Raw genomic sequence first — 6119 nt, 5'->3', positions numbered from 1 at the left:
ATGAGGCAATCTACTTCCATAAAGATTTACAGCCTTGGGAATCCAGTGGGGGGTTGCTGTGAGTCAGAATCGACTTGATGGCAGTGGGTTTGGTTTTTTTGGTGGTTGTTTTACTTAGAACATTTTCTCAAATCTAAGTATACCCAGGAATGACTACATAATTTTCAGGGTCTGGTGCAAAATGAAAGTGCAGGGGCTTTTCTCAAAAATGATTAAGAATGTCAAGATGGTGACAGCAGTACATAGAATAAGCAGGGGCCCCTTCTAAGCAGAGGGCCACTGGGACTGTGCTGAGAGCCAGCCTTGAGTGCTTTTCCTTCCCCCTTTATGTTCTTTGGATCTTCTGAATTGACTTTTTCCTCTGGGGTCAGCTTGCTTCAATTTTGCTTGTTTACCTTAGTGTTCTCTCTTAGGCTGCTGTTTTTCCTTCAAATAGCTGGTGATCCTCGCTTGTCCAATCACATCTTCAAGTGAGGGACTGGGTGAGTGTTTGTAGGCCACTGGTAGGAGATTTGGGGCCATTACAAATACAGTCTTGGTTTCCCACTGGGCTCTTGCTTAAGTTGAAGGGTGAGCGAGAACTGTGTTTTGTGGCCAGCGCTTGTTAATGGTAGAATGTAGGAAGCCAGTCTTTTAGCTGGGAGCTCATACTCAGATGCCAGAATGGGAAGGGTCTTACTCAGGAGCCTCAGCAACCCAGACCCTTCCCACATGCTTTGTGCAATTCCTTTGGCGATCAGTCACCGCTATTCTTTTGGTTTTTCTGTGTGTTCATATTGTGGGGCCTGAGATCTGTGTACCAGTAGATGGGGAGGAAGGAGAGGGTGCAGGGATCCAGCTGACACTGTTTTTTTTTTTTTTTTTAAGACAGACTTATGGCTGTGGTGCAGTGAATTACTTAATACGGCCCTCTAGCCATAGCCTTTGTGACTTCCATATAATGACTGGGTGGTACTATGCAAATAAAGTACTTATGGCCCACCAATGGGATAGGACAGCATGCTAATAATGCAAATAAGGTGCCTTGCATACTGGTGGGAGTATGACCACGCAAATAAGGTGTATGGAACCCTACCACAGGGATTAGTCAGGTTTGCCATCCTGCCAGACTTCAATTGAGCCATCCCAGAGGTGGGAAGAGGGGACCTCACTGCCAGCAAGAAGAAGCAGGAATAGAGTGCATCTTTGGACCTGGGGTCCCTGTGCTGATGAGAACTTCCTAGGCCCAGGAGACAGAGCACCATACAACCAGAGCACAAGACAGTGAGAAGCAGTGGCAGAGAAATGACAGGGGCAGAACCAGGAGACTGGCACAAGATAGCGCAGTGGGCTTCCTGGCCTAAAGAGCTAGGCGGCTACAGTGGGTGTGCTAACCCACAGGGCAAGACAACTGAGCACCTCCAGACAAGAGGCTTCCTGGTGGAGTGGGGTGCCTCTGGGCACTTATTGGTGGAACTAAAATAGGCTTTGTGATACTTGTCCAAGCAGGGTAGACGAGAGGCTGAGAACAAGAGACAGGCCTGCCTATGAGTACAGCTGAGAAGCTGTCCTGAATCAAGAACTGTGTCCTGAGTCATTACTGACCCTGAGTTGTAGCCTGGTACTTCCCTAATAAACCCCATAACTGCGAGTATGGTCTGTGAGTTATGTGTGACCATTGAAACAAATTATCGAACCCAACAAAGAAGTAGAGAGTGCCATGGGAGGATGGCTGGTGTCAGAGATGATTAAAAGGTTGGAGGCTGGTGGTATGTTTGACCTCGTAGGAGTCATTCTTGGGCTGCTGATGATCTTGATTCTCTTCCCTCCTTTTGGCGTTAGACAAGGTCTGATGCCATCGAGTTGCCATTTTTAAAGTAGTTAAACCCTGCCCGCTGCTCTTACTGCTGACCACGTACCCATTGCCTCCTGCCGACTCCACTGCCCGCACCTTCAGTTTTGGCCCATCTCCCCCACGTCCGTTTGCTTTCTGTCCGTCACACCTCTGTTGCCATTTGTTGATGGTCTCCTTCCCGTTCACTTTGCTCTTTGATCTGTTTTGGAATAGTAAGAGGGAGCTCAGACTCTCTAGGTTCCAGTCCCCACTCATGACTGCTGTGTGACCTTATAGGAGTCATGCCACCTCTCTGGCCTTCGGTCCTCACAGTCTCAAACCAACTGGGATGACAGAGAAGTTACAAAGTGTCTGCCTCCAATTCATTATTTGTATTCGCAGACTTGTTTTATTTGGCTCACACGGAACTTTTTAAAAATTTTCGTCATTATTTAAAATTTGGGTGATTTTACACGAAAAGGATTTCTGGCCTTTCAGAAAACCAAAGGGTGTGGCTGAACTGGGCCCAGTATCCCACTTGGCAGTGAATCAGCTGCAGTGAGCATTGGCCACAACCTTCAGACTGGACTACGCTCTGTGGTTTGCCACAGTCTCCACCACTCCCTATTCTCTTCCACCCAGTCTGCTTACTCGGTACACTGCCTGCACCCTGTAGACATTTGAATTTGGGATCCCTGGGATCATGCGCTGAGAGCAGGCAGCGTAGAGCCAGGCACATATGAGCTTATGTTAATTTGAGGCCAGCTAAGTGCGCAGGTGTGAGTGGGGGACAGTTGCCATCAAACCGACTGTTTCATGGCTACCCCACGTGTGTCAGAGTGGAATTGTTCTCTGTAGTGTTACCACGGACCAGGTTCTTCCGAAGTGGATTGCCAGGCCTTTCTTCCAAGGGGCATCTGGGTAGACTCTATCATAGTGAAAGAAAAACTACAAGTCTGTTTAAAGTGAAAACAAAGACTTTGTTAATGGCAAGAGCGTTTTGCAAAATGGAGAAACACAGTCAAGAAGCTCTTGACAGAGTGCTCTGAGGGGCTACAGAGTTATAGAGGTTTAATAAAGACAAAAACTTCAAGTTGGGGGGGGGGGGCTACAGGTAGAGTCCTTTTGATTGGTTGCAGGTGCCGGGTCTTGGTTGACTACTAAAATCATACATGCCCAGTGTCTAGATCTCCGTGGCCCGGGTTAAACTGAGTTACTTTAGCTTTATGATAAGGACTTTTGTTGTTGTTGTTGTTATGTGCCATCAAGTCAGACCCGACTCATAGCGACCCCTCCTTGGGTTTCCAAGGCAGTATCACTATGGAAGTAGATTGCCCCATCTTCCTTCTGAGGAGTGGCTGGTGGGTTTGAACCGCCAGCCTTCTGGTTAGCAGTCAAATGCCTTAGGCACTATGCCACCAGAGCTCCCTGAAATGGATTAGGAAAGGGTTGAAGGAGTAGGTGCTGAGTAAATTAATTAATTAATTAATTAACCCTCAAGGAACACAAAGGAGTTTTGATACAGAAAAGTTATAACTTTATTTAATATCAGCTTATTTTAATCATAAATTGGGTTAGTTAGAACAAAGGTATAGAAAATTACAAGTTCAGTTGAAGGGGCTTTAAGAGGGTATTTTCTTAGAATCAGCTTAACCACTAAAACCACATGCTTCACACAGTGTTCAACACCTTTAGGAGTGAATAATCATCTTTCAACATCAGCTATTTCTAACCAACGCTCAACTATAAGTAGACTGGAGTGAGCAAAACTGAATTTTCCTGTAGAAGCTGTTTGCATCTAAGTTAAAGGTGCAGTGGGAAATGTTGACAGAAGTGCAGAACGCAGCATGGGGGCGGCACTGCCTGACCTCCGCTGACGTCAGGTCACGAGGGAAGAGAGCGCCAGCGTCTACAGCCTAAGGCTGCTGCTTCCTGTGAGGCGGAGGGCAGTGGGTCGCCACCCTCTAACCCTTTGCCAGTTGTGACACCCGCCGTCCCTCCCACAGCACTCTCTACTTCTGATGGGTTCGATGGTTCATTGCAGTGGTCACATAGAACTCACAGACAATACTCACAATTACGGGATTTGTAGGAAATTGTTGTTATGTACTGTGGAGTTGGTCCCGACTCATAGCGACCCCTCCTTGGGTTTCCGAGGTGCTGTCACTACAGAAGTAGATTGCCTAACCTTCCTTTGGAGGAGTGGCTGGTAGGTTTGAACTGCCAGCCTTCTGGTTAGTAGTCAAGTGCCTTAGGCATTTTGCTACCACAGCTCCTTTATAGAGAAGTAGCAGGTTACAACTCAGGATCAGAAACAACTTAGGATACAGTTCTTCAGTCAGGACAGCTTCCTGTCAGCCGTAACGCAGGCATGCTTCTCTCTGCCTTTGGCCTCTGCCCTGCTCGGCAAATGTTACAGACCTCTTTTGGCTCAGCTGATAGGTGCTCAGAGAGGCACCCCACTCTGCCAGCAAGTCTCCTGCCCCAAAGCACTCAGCTTTCTCATTCCATGGGCCTGGAAGCCTTGCCACGTTCTCTCATGCCGATCCCTCGGTTCTGCTGCCTCTGGGGCTGCCATCTCAGCAAAGGGTCAGTTCTCTCTGCCTGTCTCTGTCTCTCTGTCTCTGTCTCCTGGGTCAGGGAGGTCCAGCGCATGGGTCTCGGGGCCAAGGATGTGCTCCACTCCTGGTTCTTTCTTGATGCAAGTGAGAGTCCCCCTTCCTGCCTCTGGGATATCTCATCTTAAGCCTAGAGGGATGGCAAAACTGACCAGTCCCCCTATGAGGGTTCCATACATCTTATTAATTTATTTAATTTTTTTGTGATTTGGGTGAAAGTTGACAGGACAAATTCATCTTCCATACAGCAGCTCACATACACTTCGTCTCATAACATCGACTACAATTTCCCACAGTGCAGCAGCTCCCCTCCCACTTCTTCCCCACAGTTACCTCTTCCCTATGTCCTCTCCCATGCCCTCCTGCCCTCCCCCAGGCTTTCTCCCTGTGCATACACACTCAAACAGCCTTTTTGTTGTCCCATTATTGTTCGCTCCAAGGAGTACTGTAAATGTTCAGCTCACATGCCTGTCTTTTGTTTGGCTGGAAGCCACAGGAGTAGGTTCAGTTCAGACCTGAAGGGGAGTTAGGGGCCATAATCTCAGTGGTTCCATCAAAGTCTATCAGACCAGCAAACCTGGTCTTTTTTTTTTTTTTAATGATTTTGAGTTTTGTTCCACATTGTTCTCCCACTCTACTAGGAGATCCTACATAGATCCCCCTCCAAGTGGCTGACAGTGGTAGCCAGTCCTTCTGGTCTCATAGTTGGACAGGCTGAGGATCGCATGGTGTACCAGTTGCTTGGACTAATTGTTTCCATGTGTCTTTGGTTTTCTTCATTCTTCTTTGCGCTGAATGAGGAGAGACCCATCGTTGCATCTAGATGGCAGCTTGCAGGCTTTTAAGATCTCAGTCGCTACTCGCCAAAGTAGGATGTACAACAATGTTTTTGTGTAGTATGTTATGCCAATTGAGATTGATGTCCCCTGTGACTATGGTTCCAAGCCCACAGGTCCAACTACTCACTCCCTCTGGGTAGATGGCTGTGACCAAGAAGTGACTACAACCTTGTCCCTTGTCAGCTCTACTATATACCTGGGAATTCTTACAGAACATACCAGTACGCTTGTAGAAGCATTTTCTGCCAACCCTATACATGGTCTTGGCCACACTCTCCGCTGCATGGACATACCTAATAATTCAGTCTGTCCACCCATCTATCTGCCCATAGATTAGTGTTTGCCTTCACTGACAACACAGTACTGTATGTGCAGAAGGGTTTATCTTTGCTGTCTTTACCTCCCATGTACCTCCCTGTCTTCCTCTTCCTCAATGCCACCATGTTGATTACTCACATTTGGTATACTGCCCTTCCCTTCACCCAAATTAATACTTGTCTCTATCTAACAGTATTCACTCCCCCCCTTCCCCTCCCACCCCTGGTAACCAACAAAGAAAAATTCCCTCCATATAGAAACCTTTCCTTGACTTTTACAATAGCAGACTAATAAAATATTTGTCCTTCTGTTATTGACTTATTCCACTCAGCATAATGTCCTCCTAGTTCATCCACGTTAAGTGATGTTTTGCAGATTCTACATTATTCTTTAGGGTTGCATAGTATTCCATTGTCTGTATATACCATAGTTTGGTTATCCATTCTTCTGTTGATGGGCACCTAGGTTGTTTCCATCTTTTGGCTATTGTAAATAGTGCTGTGATGAACATGGGTGTGCATATGTCTGTTC

Source organism: Orycteropus afer, unplaced genomic scaffold (assembly GCF_000298275.1).
Source record: "Orycteropus afer afer isolate SDZICR_OR568_19922 unplaced genomic scaffold, OryAfe1.0 scaffold00507, whole genome shotgun sequence".
Classification (NCBI taxonomy): Eukaryota; Metazoa; Chordata; class Mammalia; order Tubulidentata; family Orycteropodidae; genus Orycteropus; species Orycteropus afer.
This window is presented reverse-complemented; position numbering follows the sequence as displayed.